Source organism: Giraffa tippelskirchi, chromosome 6 (assembly GCF_054371585.1).
Source record: "Giraffa tippelskirchi isolate mGirTip1 chromosome 6, T2T-mGirTip1v1.2.pri, whole genome shotgun sequence".
NCBI classification, from domain to species: domain Eukaryota; kingdom Metazoa; phylum Chordata; class Mammalia; order Artiodactyla; family Giraffidae; genus Giraffa; species Giraffa tippelskirchi.
Window position 1 is genome coordinate 14,008,986 of NC_137280.1, and position 19,372 is coordinate 14,028,357.

The 19,372-nt window shown below is 43.6% G+C and overlaps 1 long non-coding RNA gene across 1 annotated transcript in view; it reads right to left on the reverse strand.

Moving 5' to 3' along the window:
• The window catches only part of LOC145511621 (uncharacterized), a 67,340-nt gene that overhangs the window by 24,504 nt on the left and 23,464 nt on the right, over positions 1-19,372 (reverse strand). Inside the window, exons 3-5 of the long non-coding RNA XR_014058006.1 lie at positions 12,514-12,589; positions 9,585-9,720; positions 7,647-7,843 (exon numbers count right to left, since the gene is read on the reverse strand). This is a non-coding gene — a long non-coding RNA (uncharacterized LOC145511621). The remainder of the gene's footprint in view (positions 1-7,646; positions 7,844-9,584; positions 9,721-12,513; positions 12,590-19,372) is intronic.

Genomic DNA, 19,372 nt, shown 5'->3' on the forward strand with positions numbered 1-19,372 from the left:
AGAGTTGTTCTTGTGGGGACCTCAGTCTTAGCTCTTAGGGCCTTCAAATGATTGCACGAAGCTCTTCCACATTACAGAAGATAATTTGCTTTACTCATACTGCACTGATTTTGGAGGCGAGCTGAGCGGCATATGGGTAGTTCCCAGGGCTCAAACCTTAGCCCCTGGTATTGGAAGCATTATGTATTGGAAGTCTTAACGACTGGACCACCCGGGGAGGTCCCAACATGCAGTGATTTAAATGTTAATCACATCTAAAAGTTGCCTTCACAGCAACATCTAGACTTGTGTTTGACCAAATAACTGTCATCATGACCTAGCCAAGGTTACACTTGAAATTAACCATCACAACCCCTAGGAGAGGATAAGTAATCAGGAAAAAAAAAAACTCAGAAGCTGTCTCTCCCGTCTAACTACCCTAACACCCTGGAGAAACTGGAGTAGAGAAGAGGAAGGAATCCCCAAGATAGATCACAAGCTCCTTCCTCCACTCCAGTTGGGAGAGAAAAGACGAGAAAGCTCAGAGCAGCTCCATCTACCTCCACATCCCTAAGTCATAAACCCGGCGAGTGCTTGGAGGTGGGGAGAGGAAGTTGCGGGACAAGGGGCAACGTCTAACAGGAGCTATAAACAGGACTGGACTGTTGTTACTAGAACTGACTGGAAAGTGATGGAATCTTCTAGAAATGTTTCTATGGAATAGGGAAGGAAGATTCAACAGCAAATGGATGAAGGAAGGCGTGAATGGAACCGAAGAAATCATTTTGTGTTTAGACCCTACTGCTCTGACACTCGTTAATAAAAATGATGGCATCTGACTTCCCTGGTGGCCCAGTGGTTAAGAATCTGTCTGCCAATGCAGGGGACATGGGTTTGATGCCTGGTTGAGGAAGATTCCACATGCAGAGGAGCAGCTAAGCCCATGTGCCACAACTACTGAGCCCACACACTCTAGGGTATGCCACTACAGTAAGAAGCCCACCCACTGCAGCTAGAGAGTAACCCCCACACACCGCAACTAGAGAAAGCCCACATAGCAACAAAGACCCAGCACAGCCAAAAATAGATAAGTAAGATATATATTTTTAAATGGTGGTATCTTGTTTTAGAGGCTCAGTTTCATGTTTATACCCCATTTGCATTGACACCACTAGACTAGTAATACATTGGCTAAGAGACTCCCAAGTTAGGACACATGCTTTAATTCACTTTTGTCAACATTACCATAAGAAAGACAAGTGAGCAAAAAAAAAAAAACATTTTATATATATATATATATATATGATTAAAAATTTAAAAATACTTTTTTTATGGCTGAGTAATATTCCATTGTATATATGTACCATGACTTCTTTATCCATTCATCTAGGACATCTAGGTTGCTTTCATGTCCTAGCTACTACAAATAATGCTGCAATGAACATTGGGATACGTGTGTCTTTTTCAATTATGGTTTTTTCTGGGTATATGCTCAGTAGTGGGATTGTTGGGTCATGTGGAGGTTCAAGCGGGAGGAGACATATGTATATCTATGGCTGATTCATGTTGATGTATGGCAGAAATCAACACAATATTGTAAAGCAATTATCCTCCAATTAAAAATAAATAGATTTTTAAAAAATAGAAAAAAGTTACTTTTATTTCAATAACTAGTAGGAGGTAAATTTATTTTCTCAGACATCAGGCTTAGGAAAAATGTCTTTGAAGAATCCATACAGAGAGGTGATGGTGGCCGGGGGTTTCATGCCCACGAGACCTGAGACTTGAGGCCCTGGAACCATGAGAGACAATACTGTGGGATGTTGTAGGGCTCCACTCACTCTAAAATCCTATTCTGTATAAATTTCTACAATATCCAAAGTCCAAAGGAAAACAGTACAGGGTGTTACAAAGATACATTCCAGGAAAGAGAATTAGAATTTATAATCCAGCCCTTATCATCCATCCAACTGCTCATTTCTTTAGGGCTATAAAACTTAAAAGGGAAGAATGACCCAGTAACATTTTAAACAGGAAATTGGGATGATAATGAGGACATTTAAAATCTCCCACTTTGTCCTTCTTGTTTCAATCAGCAGCTCGATTGAGATTTATTGAATACTTACTGTAAAAAGCATAGAATTAAAGTCTAAAGGAAAGAGCAAGATGAGCCCAGCAATGCTTAGATCTGCTGCCAGGAATTTATTCTAAACATAGTACTGAATAAACAGCCACGTCTGTTTAGCTCACTGCTGTATCTCTGGCATCTAGAACTAGTAATTAGCCTGATATAAGTGATCAAATGTTTTTTCAATGACTAGATAAATAAAGGGATCCATGGCAAAAGTGTTGCCCATATTATACAGAAGGTGTGCCTAAGCTAATGATGCAGACAGGAGTTGCCTCTGTTTCCAACTCAGTAGCCAACTGCTCCACTTGCCTTTTGCAGTGCTAAGTACCTCAATGTTCTAGGCACTGTGTTAGGCGTAGGGATACCTCCGTCAACAAGGATCTCTCAAATCAATCCCTCACTTTACAACTTGTACTTAAAGAGGCAACACGCAAGTAAGCAGGTAACGGAGGGACAAGTGGATAAAAGCCAGCAAAGGAGGACCGTACAGGGCCAGGAGAGCACACGTCACTATGAGGGAACCCTGATTTATTGGGGACAGTACCACACCCTCCTCGCCTCCTCTGGAGATGGTTGTGGGGAGCAAACTACTTTATACCCTGCAGTGTTATGTAGGCCAAGGAAGCCTACTTGAAGGGATTTGTGTGATTTTGTTAGGAGAAACACCGACTAAATCTACCCACCCTGGCCAGGCACCACAGTAACCATTTGCACGAATTATTTTATGACAGGAGGTCCTGGTAAGGAACATAGAACTAACAAGCCACCACCAACTGGAAGAATTGGAGGAGGTTAAAAGGAGATGCTGTTGGGGCCAGTGTGAGGAAAGCAGGAGAGACTCCATCTTGAAGCCTGTCATCTGTGAACTGGGCCTGAACCCTGCCCAAGAGTGAGAAAACCGTTGCTAGGGAAAACCAGGTCTCCTGGAGACTTCCCTCCCTACAGATGACAAACGGAGATTGTAGTTGAGGTCAGACTGCCCCTGTTACATCAATCATGGAGACATACCCCTTGATGTATAATCATTATTCCCCACCTTTTAACCTTAATTGTTTGTTCTCCTAGCACCTGCTTGTTGTCAAACTCAATCATATACAAGAAAGAGGTTGCTAACATGTAACCAGTCATGTAGTAGGGGGTATAAAATTCAGCCTCACAGAAACATCAGGGTCCTTGTTGGGAACTAATTCCCTTTGGACCCGCTGGTGTAATAAACTACTCCACTGTCATGAGTGTCCTCCAAGGTATGTTTTGTGACTCTGGATTCCACAACGATGCCAGTCCATATGTCCTACCAACCTCCCAGACTCCTCCTCGCTGGCATCCATCTTGGATGAGAGAAAAAACTAAGATCATGGCATCCGGTCCCATCATTTTATTGCAAATAGATGGGGAAACAATGGAAACAGTGACAGACTTTATTTTCTTGGGCTCCAAAATCACTGCAGATGGTGACTGCAGCCATGAAATTAAAAGACACTTGCTCCTTGGAAGAAAAGCTATGACAAACCTAGACAGTGTATTAAAAAGCAGAGATATTACTTGCCAACAAAGGTTCATCTAGTCAAAGTTATGATTTTTTCAGTAGTCATGTATGGATGGGAAAGTTGGACCATAAAAAAAGCTGAGGGCAGAAGAATTGATGCTTCTGGACTGTGGTGTTGGAGAAGACTCTTGAGAGTCCCTTGGACTGCAAGAAGATCCAGCCAGCCCATCCTAAAGGAAATCAGTCCTGAATATTCATTGGAAGGACAGATGCTAAAGCTGGAACTCCAATATTCTGGCCACCTGATGCAAAGAATTGGCTCGTTGGAAAAGACTCTGATTCTGGGAAAGATTGAAGGCAGGAGAAGGGGACGACAGAGGACAAGATGGTTGAATGGCATCATCAACTCAATGGACCGGGGGTTGGTGATGGACAGGGAGATGTGGTGTGCTGCAGTCCATGGGGTCAGAAAGAGTCGGACACAACTGAGTGACTGAACTGAACTGAACTGAGCTGAATCTTAACAATCCTGAGAGACAGCCAGGTGGCTACATTGTAGAAAGACATAAGGAACGGAGCTCATACTTGCAAGTACCTAACTAAAATAAATAAATAAAGAGAAAATAAATCTCACCCTAAATATTGAAGAGACTCTTTAATGGGTATGCAGTTAGAATCTGCATTGCAGGCAGATTCTGTACGGACTGAGCTATGAGGGAAGCCCACTTTAGGTAGTATAGTAATATCAAGTCTTGTTTTCATCACATAAATGTCTATTTTACCTATTCTATTCTAAATAACCATCCAAATAATTTTTTTTAATTCATTGTGGAAACTCCTTTTTTAAAAAGAAAAAAATTTTTTACCTCATTAAAATAATAGCTATGCATTATGAGCAATTGTTTTGTTGGTACCTATAAAGCAAAGGAGAAGGAAATGGCAACCCACTCCAGTTTTCTTGCCTGGAGAATCCCATGGACAGAGGAGCCTGGTGGGCTGCAGTCTGGGGGATCATGGAGAGCTGGACAGGACTGAAGTGACTTTGCATAGCAAAAAGCAAAAGTCAAATTAACCTAAGAGCTTATTTGAATGAGAAAAACTGGTTTAGGAAGCTTCATTGAAGTCTTCTCAATGGGCCTTACAGATGCTAAAAAGAGCGATTAAGAATATCAACAAAAAAATTGGAAAAAAAGAAAAAAGGTCTAGCTATTATTTCCCACCAGATTCCCTGGAGCACAGAGTGCCTCACTCCAGCCTGAACTCCCTCAGGGGTTGTTGCAGGTCACCAATGCAGGGTTCTCCAGGATACAAGGCAGATGCCTTTGTTGTCGTTGTCGATGCTCTTGGTAAGTGCCAATTTGTTGCTGACAAGTTATCTGGGGCCAGTCGGGCTAAGGGCCTGACTTCCTCATCTCTACCCAACTCTGGGGATCCCAGAGCCTTTTATATACAAGTAGGTAAAATAGGGAACAAAAAGCAAACCTTCTAAATTCTCCCCTAAGACCAAAGCTTGTTGATTGGATCCTTATGAAAGCTAAAGATACAAAATTTGCTGGAATCTAGATTAAGGTATATAAATTGGTACATGTAAATGGGCTTTATGTCAGGTGGTGACAGTTCTTGTTTACTTACATTTTGGGATAAACACCCCCTGGTAGCTTATCTGGTAAAGAATCTGCCAGCAATGCAGGAGACCTGGGTTCGATCCCTGGTTTGGGAAGATCCCCTGGAGAAGGGAAAGGCCATCCATTTCAGTATTCTGGCCTGGAGAATTCAGTCCATGGAGAAACAAAGAGTCAGACACAACTGAGCGACTTTCACTTTCACTGGGATAAACAAGGCATATAGATTGCCGCTAAGGAAATATTAACTAAACATCCCTGGGAAACCAACAGTCACCCGATTCATACAAAATAAGTAAACTGGAAACTTAACATGTAAGAGTTAGTAAATACAAAAAATTATGATTTTTGCCTTGGTTTAATTTATAAACTCAGAAAATGTGTACGTGCTAAATACCATGTACAAACCTTTAAAGATGTGACAAATTAAAACTCTAAAGTTAGAAAACAGAACTTTGTAAATACATTTCAGTTTGATAAAAATCTTGCCACTGGTTTTAGTTACTTTAGGTGATAAAACCATTCTTTGAAAAACTAAACAACTGCCTTTGTCTTGCAAATGTATGAATCAGAATGTGAATACAGACCTCAAGGACTAGACTAAGCCCAATTAAGAAGGCAAGACCTGAAAAACCAAGAAAAAAAAACGCGGCAGTTTTAAATCAACTGCTTAAAAGGTTCCCACGGTCAAACTTTATAGATAGTAAGCCTTAATCATCTGAGCAAGCAACTTTAAGGTATTCCAACTGTTTGTCAGAGCGTAAGTTTATATTAATATTGTAATACCTAGTTCATATCTAAGCTTTTAATAAAGACATGAGATCTCTAGTTTGTTTATGTCCGTGTACACCTTATACATATGAGATATCTCTACTTCTAAAAGGTATTTTTAGAATGGGAATTACAAAGAGCTCTATTTAATTTTAATAAAAAGCGATTACGTTTAAAGAAAAACTGGCCAAGATGACTTTCAGGTTCGCGTGAACTGGGAAATATTCAATATTAAGTTGATCATTTCAGTTCAGTCGCTCAGTTGTGTCCAGCTCTTTGCGGCCTCATGGACTGCAGCACACCAGGCCTCCCTGTCCATCGCCAACTCCTGGAGTTGACTCAATCTCATGTCCATTAAGTCAGTGATGCCATCCGACCATTTCATACACTATTGTCCCCTTCTCCTCCTGCCTTCAATCTTTCCCAGCATCAGGGTCTTTTCAAATGAGTCAGCTCTTCTCATCAGGTGGCCAAAGTATTGGAGTTTCAGCTTCAATCTCAGTCCTTCCAAAGAACATTCAGGACTGATTTCCTTTAAGATGGACTGGTTGGATCTCCTTGCAGTCCAAGGGACTCTCAAGAGTCTTCACCAACACCATTGACACCTGATAGCAATGTTTAAGTTTGTTGATACAAATTAATGTATATGTCATTAAGAGTCATCAAAATTAAGTATAATACTTTATTGTACCTAGGTTTAATAAATAAGATCTTACTAATCTTTTTCAAGAGAATCTCTGAACATGATGAAACTTCCAGATAAATGTAAATGTGATAAAAAATTTGGGATAAAACTTTAATCATATTTTAGAAATGTCTAATTAATATAATTTTCCAGATGTTTGATAACTTAAGATTCTAAAGCTCTGCCAATTTAAGTTAAGTGATAGAAGCTTATTTATTTAAAAGATACTGATATTGATTACTAAAAAAAAAAATTAAAAGTATTTGAGAATATTATTGAAAATGTTTGGTATCACCTGAGATGTTCTCTATAAGAAAGCAAATGTTTTCAGAAATTATCACTGGTATTTATACTCACTGTTCTATTGAATGCTAATATAAAGGTCAGTTTCTGGTTGCTTAGGGAAAGTAAGATGTGTGTTTTCAGTAAGGAAGTTATGAGAAATGGAATTCCATTTTATGAAGGGGAAAGAAAGGAGCTCTGACTTACAGTGGCTGTTTCAAGATGGGAGAACAAAGTAATGGGTACATAAAGTGATAAGAAGGTTTGTGGAAAGTGGACGCTGAGAAAAGAGTTTTGTGCATGGTTAGGACGGACTAAGTCTAAAGTAAACTTAATTAAGTTTACCTTTAAATGAATTTAAAAGTAAGCTGGTACAAAACTTGAATTTGGCTTTTCTCTCCATTAAGAGGACACACACACTTTCTTCAGATGTTGAACTGCCTTTGTTAATAGATTTAAGTTTAAAGAAAAAGTGAAGACACTCAGTCGTGTCTGACTCTTTGCGAGCCCATGGACTATAACCTACCAGGCTCCTCAGTCCATAGGATTCTCCAGGCAAGAATACTGGAGTGGGTTGCCATTTCCTTCTCCAGGGGATCTTCCTAACCCAGGGATCGAACCAGGGTCTTCTGCATTGCAGGCAGACGCTTTACTGTCTGAGCCACCAGGGAAAGATTTAAGTTTACTTACCTCTTAAATGTACTCTGCATATAACTTATATGCAGAGTACATGATGAGAAATGCTGGGCTGGATGAAGTACAAACTGGAATCAAGATTGCCAGGAGAAAAATCAATAACCTTGAAGGAAGAAACAGAACAGGCTCCATCTTGAAAGCAGGACTCCATCCTGGGCTGGACTGTGGACTTTGAGCTATATGCCCAATATCTATGGAAACGACATACCAACTGGAAAACCAGACCCCCAGGATGGAAGAGCCCCAGTGCTCGTACCTAGACTCTCTGTCGCCTAAAAGAATACCCTAATTATCTGTATAACCGAATAGAATCATAAACTCTATTACACTTATTGGGGTATGACCACAGGCCTATTGATAATTGTCCACTGTTAACTACCTAGGCTTAAGGCATAGGAATCACGGGTGAGCCTTGATTGTATCTTCCTTTTCCTTTGTCAGACTAGTTTCAGAGAATTTGGGGAGTTGAGTTTGAACACGTACACTTAGAGTATATAAAGGGAAGGGAAGTCGCTCAGTCGTGTCCGACTCTTTGAGACCCCGTGGACTGTAGCCTACCAGGCTCCTCTGTCCATGGGATTCTCCAGGCAAGAATACTGGAGTGGTTTGCCATTTCCTTCTCCAGAGGATCTTCCCGACCCAGGGATCGAACCCAGATCTCCCGCATTGGAGGCAGACGCTTTAACCTCTGAGCCACCAGGGAAGTCCTAGAGTATATAAGGTTTTCACAAAAACTGGTTGGGGAACTTGGCTAAGAGGAGACTCTGCCTTGGGCCCGTCAGTGTAATAAACTGCACTCCACTATCTGCATTGTCCTTCTGAGTGAGTTTGTTTCCCGGAAGGTGTGGCTACAACATTATCAGTTCCGCCTGTTGGGAGGTGGTGTGAGGTGGCAGAGGTGAAGCTTCAATTGTCTGGGTCCCGTGGTTGTGACGAAGGTCCCCCTGGATGATGGCATATACTGTCATGAAGGGTGGGGATTTTTGAGAGCTGCCATCAATGAACCAGTGTGGGTTGTCTGGGTCTAGGATGGGCTGATCTGTTAAATGTTGGAAGGGGTTTTGGGTACGATCTACTGTTAGGCTGCCGCTATGTAGGAGGGGGTCTATTGTAGAGGACGTGGGTAATAAACTGGGGGGGTTAAGGGGAGAGCAGGGGGAGAATGAGAGCTGAGGGTCGAGGAGAAAGGCATGTAGGACCTGCACCCTGGAAGGGGGAAGGGAGAGGAAAGCCCGATGTGATGTAAGTCTCGGAAGGTGTGTGGAGAACAGACTGTTAAAGGCGCATGCCTAGAGAGTTTGTTTCGGATACAAGGGCTGCAATAGCAGCCATGGCCTGTATACAGGGAGGCCACCCCTTGGTCACCATGTCAAGCTGTTTTGACAGATAGGCTATAGGAGCCCAGGTGTCTCCGGCCCACTGGCATAGAAGTCCCAGGGCAAAGAGAATGGGCAAAGAGAAAGAATGGCCTGGTGTGATCTGGCAGGTGGAGAGTTGGCACTCGGGGGAGGCTCTGGGTGAGCTGGCAAATAGGATTGGCCAGCGAGGAGGGGTTGAAGAGAGGCTCATCCAGACATCCTTTAGTTGCCTCACAGAGCAGCTTTGCAATGAGGGAGAAGTTAGGGATCCAGATATGGAAAAGGGCTTGTTAGGAAATACAAAAAATATTGCTTTGTGAAACTGTTACTTAATCTATATTTACTCACTATGTTTTTACTCTTAACGTATTTAGCCTATATAGTGAAAGCATAATAGTTAGAGATTTATATAAATAGAAATTTAGCTTTAATACAAATAATAAGACAATTGTTGATTTAACTGATGATTCTTACTTAGAGCTGAACTTCAGCTTGCTGTTCTATGACTTTATGGAACCACATTCTTTTCTGTTAAGCTCAAGGCATAGAGTAAATTACCAAAAACAGGTTTTACCTTAAAACTTGCTGTTGATGAATTCTTTCCTGATGTGCCCGATACAAAAGTGTTCTGATTGATCAACCCTTATCAATGGAGAGTCACAAGGTGTTAGCAGACCACCAGGCCAGAAGATGATGTAAACAAAATGAGGCTTTTTGTAACAAAAGACATGCAAAGGGCTGCGATGAGGGTCGAAACTGCTGGCCCATTGAGCTAAATTGATAGGCCCATTAAGATATACCCATTAAGCTAAGTTGGTATGTCCCTTAAGCTAAGTTGGTATGTCCCTTAAGCTGAATTGGTATGACTCTATACTTTACATTTGTTTCTATATACCACTAAAAATATAAAAGCTGTCTTAAAAAACAATAAAGGGAGTAGACACTTGGAAAACGCTAAGACTCGCTGTGCCTTCTCATTCGCTTCGCCGACACCGTCCATCCTGAGGGAACCCCTGGACCTGCTGGAGATAGACTCCAGCAGGCCTCATTGATTTTTTGCAGATCCTGGACCAGTCTCCAAGAGTTTGGTCCCTTCCTTACTGCCAGAATAGGGGTGTTGTGTGGTGAATGGGTAGGAATTAAGATAGAGGCCTGAAGAAGACGGTCCATGATAGGCTTAAGTCCCCTGTGGGCTTCCAGGGTGAGAGAGTACTGTTGTTGGGTGATTATAGTCGAGGGGTCTTTTAGGGTAATGTGGACTGGGGGATGATGCTTGGCTATGGATGGGTGATCCATGTCCCAGACTTGGGGGTCTAAGGTGGGTAGATTCAAGGGAAGGTCAGGGGTGAGGGAGCGGGACGGTCCAGGTGCCATCTGCATGCAGAATATAGACTGTATCGAGGAGGGGTATGGTAATAAAGACCCCCAATTTGGATAACAAATCTCTCCCTAGGAGTGCCATTGGGCACTGAGGCATTATGAGGAATGAGTATATGAGGGTCAATTTTCCAAATTGACAGAGTAATGGAGGGCTGATTTTTGGCCTTAAGGGAACTCCAGAGACCCCCTTGATTGTGAGTTCTGAGTCTTGAATTGGGCCCGAGTAGGAAGTTAAGAGAGAGAAAACGGCTCCAGTGTCTACTATAAAGGAGGTCTTTTTCCCGGCCACTACCCTGTCTACCCTAAGTTCCGAGCTCGTGTCTGGGACACGGGTCAGGGGCTGGAACCCGGGGCCCGTCATTGGAACCACTCTCATAGGGTTGGGCTAGGGTTACGAAGAGAAGTGGGGATCTCCCCAGGGCCGCCAGGGCGTCCCTGGTGACAGTCCATCTTCCAGTGTCCCCACTGACCACAGGTTAGGCATGCTTTTGTGGAGGGCCATGGGTTCAGGCAGGACTTTGCCCAGTGTCCCGACTGGTTGCATTGGAAGCAGGGTCCGGGGTGGGGGGGGCGGTCTTAAGCCCCGGTCTGGGATGACTTGGGCCAGGCTGATCTCTTCCTTTAATTGCTGCCACCAAAAAGGCATATTTTGCTTTTCTCTCATGGTCTTTTTCTCTCTTAGCCTCCTCCTCTCTATTATTGAACACCTTGAAGGCTACTTCTAGAAGGTCTCTTTGGGGGTTCTCAGGGCCCTTCTCTAGTTGTTGAAACTTGTGTCTAATGTCAGGGGCGGACTGGCTGATGAATTGAACATGGAGGTAGAGTAACCCAGCAAGGGTTGGTGATGACTAGGTTGGTATACTTCTGGACTGCCTCTGTGAAGTGTGCCAAGAATAAGGCTGGATTTTTGTCCGCCCCTTGGGTGATTTCCCTGACTTTATCATAATTGACGTGGATATGAGTATTTTTCTGCATTCCTTCTAGAAGGCAGGTAATCACATGATTGAGTCTCCTGGTACCTGGATCACAGTGCTGGTATGTCCAGTGGGGATCTAACTGAGGTACCACCTCATCAGCAACTGGGCTATCCTGGTCTTGGTTATGTAAGTGATCGGCATCGGCTTTCTCTGCTTGCCAGATACGATCTTTTTCATCTGGGGAGAGAGTGGCATTTAGGATATAATATATGTCAATCCACGTGAGGTTATAGGCCTAGGAGAGTCTCAGGAATTCTTTTCTGTATCTCGTAGGATTTTCAGGAAGTGATCCTAACTTTTTTTCTATCTGGCTCATGTCTGACAATGAAAATGGCACGTGGACTCAAGTGGGGCCCTCTAGTCCTGCCACCTCTCTCAGGGGAAAACTGTGTTGGGTACGTGACCGCGTGGCAGGGGGAGAGAGAAGTGGGGAGGGAGAGTAGGGAAGATGGGGTAATGGGGTTGAGCGGGAGTCAGGAGAGGTTTCGGAGCCAGTAAGTGAGTTGGATGAGGGGGAAGGAGAGGCTTGGCGGGGTGGCAGGTGGGAAGGGGGGTTGTCCACGGGGTCAAACTCCAGGGGTTCAATCGGTGGTTAGTTGAAGAAGAGCCCTGTTTTCTTGGGAGGCAAGGTGCATAGAAGGACTTCGTGGGTAGAGCAGGCCCTGCATAGGGAGGGCCTGCTCTGAAGGGCCCAAAAGGCTTGGGCATATGGGACCTCCGACCAGTTGCCATTCCGTTTAAGGAAGTTGGTGAGATTTTGAAGAATGTTAAAGTCAAATGTGCCGAATTCAGGCCAGTGGTCTTGATTGTCCAATTGGTATTGAGGCCAGATCTGCATACAGAGCTGTTTTAAGCGGTTGGCTTTGAGTTCAGTGAGTAAGAGCAGTTTGAGATTTTGAGAACACAGGCCAGAGGGCAATCTTTTGGGACAGATTGGCCAGACCCCACAACTGAAAGGCAAGCAGAGGCTCCTATTGGGAGCTCGAGTCGTCACTCGTAGTCGCAATAAGAGTTATGAGAAGAGAGCTCTGTGTCGAGGTGGAGCATCTCCCACCGTCGCTTATAGAGTGGCCTTAGGCCGGGGGTCCCCGGGACCCAGAGAGGACTAGGTTCTAGGGCGCCTCTAGAACACCGTCTGGATCTTACCTTAATCTAGGGGCCGGCCTGAGTAGACTGTTGCATGTAGAACGGTCGAATGGCAAGAGTTCCCTGTTCCAGAGGTCTGTCAGAGAGAGAGAGAAAGAGGACAGAGCTGGAGGCCTGGGGGCACAGAAAGCACCAATAAAGTCTTAGGACAAGGCTTGCACCGCTGGCGAAGGCACTAGGCGTCCCTGAGGGGAACTTACGAGGCCTGGCAGAAAGTGAGTTCGGCGGGTGTTCACATTCCCAGATTCCGGGAAAAGGAAAAACAATGAGAGGGAGAGAGAGAGATAGATGTCTCGCCCTCTCCCGGGTTTTGGCACCAAGAATGTAAGGTATAGTTCGGGCCGAGGCAGAAAAGAAGGAGAGACGACCTCAACGGAGGTAGGTTACCTTTATTCACACAAGGAGGGGTGACAGTCGGCCTAACAACTGGGCTGAGCGCAAGAGGGATCAGGGAGGCTTCATATTTAAAGGGAGGTTTGTGGAAGTGATAAGGGAAACGTTAGTCTGGCGGGACCCTTTTTGGGTAATCTTTAGTTGAGATGGCATTTGTAGTTGAACAGGGGGTGGGAGGTTTTGGGCAGGGGGTGATAAGTCCCCTGGGCAGGGGTGATAAGTCCCAGGTAGATACAACCGGCCTGGAGCATTAGGGTGGGACTTAAAGTTCGGTTTTGTTTTCCCCAAAGTTAGATGATTCAGCAAAGGCCTTTGAGATCATTGTTTTCTTTTCTAGGCTCAAGGACTCCTTCAGCAACCAGACTATTAGTCTACTAAATTCTGAGGTCTCTATAATGAGAAAAGCCATCTTACAATATTGTATGGCCTGTGATATCCTTAGAGCAACTCAAAGGGGTACCTGTGCTATAATTCAAACTGAATATTGTGTTTATATACCAGATGAATCCTCTAATGAGTAATCCTCTAATGGGAAAATGGTTTGGTTCTGAAAGCTCCTGGCTTAAATCCATATTTGTAACTTTAATCACGTTATTAGCTGTATTACTTACAATCTGTTCATTTTATAAGAATGTTGTCTTTTGCATTACATAATGTACAACCAGGCCTCCAGCCAAATTAATGGTAAGTAAACATCTTAAAGAAATAGATCACATTTATAATGTAGAATAATTGTAATAGCATGGTTCTAGGTATGGGAAGAGGCAACAAGGGAAATATGTCCTGAATCCTATTAGGTGAGAAGATAGAGGATCCAGAGAATCTTTTATTATTTATCAATGGGCCTAATCCAGAAATTAAGACCTGGAGCGATTTATCAATAAAGACCTTCACCTGATCTAGGATGAGTCTCACAGAGCCATGGGACCAAAAAAAAAAAATAATGGTCACGAACTGTCTCCTAAATATGATTGAATTTATTACCATGGAGCGTGTTAGGTAGTTAGAATAGGAAACAGGAGTCCAAAATGGCGGTGGCTAAAAGAAAGGAAGGGAAAAGCCCGCGAAAATGGAACAAAGGAAGGTCAAAGGAAGGTCCGAGGACCGGAGTGAGAACTTCAGGTAGAACAGCACTCCTGGCTAAGCCCAATTTACATAGGGCAGGCTCAGGGGGAGGAAAAAAAACATAAAAAGCGGAGCCAAAGCACTCTCCTTCCCTTTCTCTCTCCTGCCTGCTGGAGCGTAGTTCTCTTTGTGTCTTTGGGGGTCGACAGTCGGCAGGCCCTCATGCTTCAAGGATGGATTTTCCTGCTATCATCTAAATAAAATAGAGCTGTAACACTGATTTGTCTAAGAGCTATAACATGGTCTCTCTAAGACCCGAGAGCCGTGACCTGCCGAGGGCTCTAATGTCCGTCACTGCAAATTTTTGTTGTGACGTGACAAGAACCGAGGAGCATACACTCGCGTGACAGGGAGGGACTGTGAAATGAAAATATCTCCTGCCATATTAATCAACAAGAAATGTCACAGCCATCAGTGACTTCTGATGTGAATAAGGGTTCCCATCCAGTGGATGCTGCCACCTCCGAAAGTGACTGCAGGGGAGCTGGAGGAATGCAAGAAGCAAGGCGAACAATGAAACAGGATTGGCCCCAGATAGCTGAGGTGCATATGAAAGGAATGAATTTAGTGAGCCCAGAGGCTTGCATCTTCCCATACAAAGAATGCTAGATTCATTAACTTGATACCTGGTCTTTTATGTTCAGACTGCCTGCTCCTTTTGTTGCAAACTTGTGTATAGCCTGAATTCCCCTCAACTGCCTCCTTGGAGCAGTTTCTTAGAGCTACTGAGATGCTGTCTCCCGGGCCCAGAGTCCTAAATATTCCCACTAAATAAAATAACTCTCTACTTTCAGTTCAGTTCAGTCATTCAGTCATGTCCACCTCTTTGCAACCCCATAGATTGCAGCACGCCAGGCTTCCTTGTCCTTCGCCAACTCCCAGAGCTTACTCAAACTCCTGTCCATTGTGTTGATGATACCATTCAACCATCTTGTTCTCTGTCATCCCCTTCTCCTCCTGCCTTCAGTCTTTTCCAGCATCAGGGTCTTTTCCAACGAGTCAGTTCTTCGCATCAGGTGGCCAAAGAATTGGAGTTTCAGCTTCTGCATCAGTCCTCCCAATGAATATTCAGGCCTGGTTTCCTTTCAGATTGATTGATCTCCTCGCAGTCCAAGGGACTCTCAAGAGTCTTCTCCAATAGTATAGTTCAAAGACTTCAATTTTTCAGCGCTTAGTTTTCTTTATAGTCCAACTCTCCCATCCATGCATGACTACTGGAAAAACCATAGCTTTGACTAGATGGACCTTTGTTGGCAAAGTAATGTTTCTGTTTCTGCTTCTTTTTTTTTTTTTTATGTCTCTTTTTTTAAATATGCTATTGCCTAGATTGGTCAAAGCTTTACTTCCGAGGAGCAAGTGTTTTTTAATTTCATGGCTACAGTCACCATCTGCAGTGATTTTGGAGCCCTCCAAAATAAAAGTCTCTCACTGTTTCCATTGTTGCCCTATCTATTTGCCATGAAGTGATGGGACCGGATGCCATGATCTTAGTTTTTTTCAGGTTGTGACTGTATTTTTTAGTTGACACCTGTTAAGCTACAGTAGACAGGCCTCTGTATCGAGTAGCCAAAAATCCTCTTAAGGATAAAGGCACTTAACTCACATAGGGTAAATCAGAGAAGACTGGACTGAGGAGGTAACATCAAAAGCAAGACACTGGCAGACAAATCAAAGAGGTGGGGAAGAGGGTTCAGTTAGGGGTCCAGCGTGAGTGAAGAAGGCCTGGGGAGGAGAGGTGGGCCTCGTGCAGGAGCTACGGAAGCCAGTGTGTGGCTGAGCCCACAGAGCAGCTCGCTAGAGCCAGGAGAGCAGGGCAGGGGTGAGGGTAGTGATGAGCGAGGAAGCCAGGGAGGCAGCAGGGCAGAACCATTAGGACCTCGGATGCCTGGTTAAGGGCTTAGCTTTAATGACTCTAGGAGGCCATCAAGGGTTTCTAGCATGGAAGCGACAGGGCCAGATTTTCTTATCTTTCTGGTCGTTCTGTGGAAAACAGGTCAAGGGGGAAACTAGCAGAATGCAAAGAAACCAGCTAGGAGTCTGCTCAGGGGAACCGAGTCATCCCTGTTTGCCCAGGACTTTTCCAATTTTATTTTTATTTATTTATTTTTAATTATTTCATTTTTGGCTGCAGCACATCATAGTTGTGAGCACGCGGACTCATCACTGCAGCCTGTGGGGTTCTCTCTAGTTGTGGTGCTCATGTGGGATCTTAGTTGCCCCACCGGGGATCAAACCTGCATCCTCTGCATTGGCAGGTGGATTCTTAACCCCTGGACCACTAGAGAAGTCCCATGGATTTTCCCAGTTTTAGCACTGGGAGTTTGGCATTCCAGGAGCCTCCCTCTCCACCCCTATGTGGGGTCAACAGGAACAGCTGGTCACCCCAAGGCTGCTGCATGACCCCAGGAGAGAACTTTGGTGGTAGAGATGAGCATGTGGGGAAAGCTTCAGGTTCCTGCAGATGAGATGAACACCAGCTATCTGCTCTTGGTCAGACAGAACTCCTGCACTCAGAAATCACGCCTCACTCAGCCATCAAAAAGCACAAAATAATGCCACGTTCAGCAGCCTGGACGGATTTAGAGATTATCATACTAAGTGAAGTAAGTCAGAGAAAGACAAATACCATATGATATCATTTACATGTGGAATCTAAAAAATGAAACAGATGAATTTGTTTACCAAACAGACTCACATAGAAAACAAACTTACGGTTACTAAAGGGGAGGTGGGGAATAAATTAGCTTAGGAATAATAGATACACACTACTATATATAAAATGGATAAACAAAAAAGTCCTACTGTAAAACATATCATTTCTGTAAACACAATTCCAAAATAGTTTATCTTAAAGTCTTATCCTATCTCATTTCAAACATTTCTTCTGCACTATAAGTAATATACTTGGTTATTTAACAGCACAGCATTGTTCTCCCTATAAAACATTTTGCTTTCATAGCAAAACCTTCTATCTTGCAATAACCTATAATATTTCAATAGTATATTCGATATCTTGCAATAACCTATAATGGAAAATAACTAAATCACTTTGTTGTACACCTGAAATTAATGTAACATTGTAAATCATCTGTATTTCAATTAAACACACACACACACACACACACACACGAGAACCCTTTGTGAACAGAAGACTGGGTATGGCTTCCACAGGCCACCAAACTCCAAAAGGTGAACAAATCACCATGGTCAAGGTGTAAAGCAGTTCCTTTTCTCAAAGAATAACATTTTGCTCTAGATGCAAGCAATCTTATTCTGAGTCTCGTACTCTTTCCTTCTTGTTACAGTTATCCTCATCTGATGGTTATCCTCATTTGACCTGTTCACAGCCAGGACACTGAGAGCTGAATGAAGCGCAGACGAATTCTGACCTTTGGTCTCACACCACAATATGGGAACATTCTATAAATAAAATCGATGCGGATACCCAGGCTTCCAAACACTTAGGAACTCTGTATGACTTCAGCTGCTGTGTCTCCAGCTCTCATCTCATTTTGTAACCCTCCCCTTGACATGTCTGGACTTCTTGAGGAAAGTCATATCAAGATAACAGTGTTTAATTACTACTTGTATCACAAGCTTTATGCATTCCCTGAAATCCAAAACAAAAGTAACTGCAGTCATTGACCTGAGAATTATAGCATAAGGGGAAAAATGGCATAAGGTCACAGAATCAAGAAGGTTTTGCTATGAAAGCAAAATGTTTTATAGGGAGAACAATCTGTGCTGTCAAGGAACCAAGTATATTACTCATAGTGCAGAAGAAATGTTTGGAATAAGATAGGATAAGACTTTAAGATAAACTATTTTGGAATTGTGTTTACAGAAATGGAATAAATAACGTTATTTATTTACTATTTATTTATTTTGGGTGTGCTGGGTCTTCATTGCCATGCAGGCTTTATTCTAGTTGCAGGGAGCAAGGGCTACTCTCTAGTTGTGCTTGGGCTTCTCATTACAGTAGTTTCTCTTGTTGTGGAGCACAGGCTCTAGGGTGTGTGGGCTCAGTAGTTGCGGTTCCCAGGCTCTAGTTGCCCCTCCACAAGGTGGGATCTGCCCAAGGTGGGATCGAACCCATGTCTCCTTCATTGGCAGGTGAATTCTTAGCACTGAGCCACCAGGGGAAGCCCCTGATACTTCAGTGTTAATTGTCTCAGCAACACCTAACTAACAGAGCTCTTCCGAGTGTTAGCATTTGAAATCACAGAGTGAAATGCATGAATCACCAAATATTAATCTAAAATCTACTATGCTCCACTAGCAGACATTTCTAACAAAATTGTGGGGGAGAAGTGGTCAGAGAAAAGAGAAAGTGGAGGCTTGTATGGAGGGTATTTATGGGCAGGGCCTAGGAAAAACTACACACCACTTCCACCCACATTTCATGGCCCAAACTCAGGCATAAAACCTCACTTAACTATGATTTTACTATGAGAAAACCTGGAAAATACAGTCTACACATCAGTGCAGAGGGAAAGGACTGGGTTTGGTGAATTCCTCTCCATCTCATCCAGTAGAACATATGCTACACACTCAATAATTGTTGAATGTGTCTGGTCTGAAGTTTCACAACCAAGTGCTACAGCTGGAATTTCAGCTTCCTCCACTCTCCCACTCTTCCTCCTACACGCCCCACCCCGATTTGCTTCCCCATTTACCTGCCTGTAATGACTGAAGGCGGGAGGGGAAGGGGGTGACAGAGGATAAGTTGGTTGAATGGCATCACCGACTCTATGGACATGAGTTTGAGCAGGCTCCGGGATTTGGCGATGGACAGGGAAGCCTGGTGTGCTGCAGTCAATGGGGTTGCAAAGAGTCAGACACGACCGAGTGACTGAACTGAACTGATACCACTCGTGTTTAAACAATTAGAGCCCAATGACAAACTTCTCTTTTTTAAAATTTTAATTTACTTATTTTTGGCTGCTCTCAGTCTTTGTTGCTGCACTCAGGCTTTCTCTAGTTGCAGCTAGCGGGGCTACTGTCTAGTTGTGGTGCACAGGCTTCTCATTGCAGAGGCTTCTCTTCTTGTGGACCACGGGCTTTAGAGGAAGGGCTCAGGAGTTGTGGCCCACAGGCTTAGTTGCCCTGAGACAACTAAGTGGAATCGTCCATGTGGAAGGTTCTATATGGAATCTTCCCAGACCAGGAATGAAACCTGTGTCCCCTGCATTGGCAGTCAGATTCTTAACCACTAGACCACTAGGGAAGTCCTCAATGACAAACTTCTACATCAGGAAAACCAATTAGACAAAATACACGCTGTGTGTGTGTGTGTGTGTGCTCAGTCATGTCTGATTCCTTGTAACCCCGTGGACAGTAG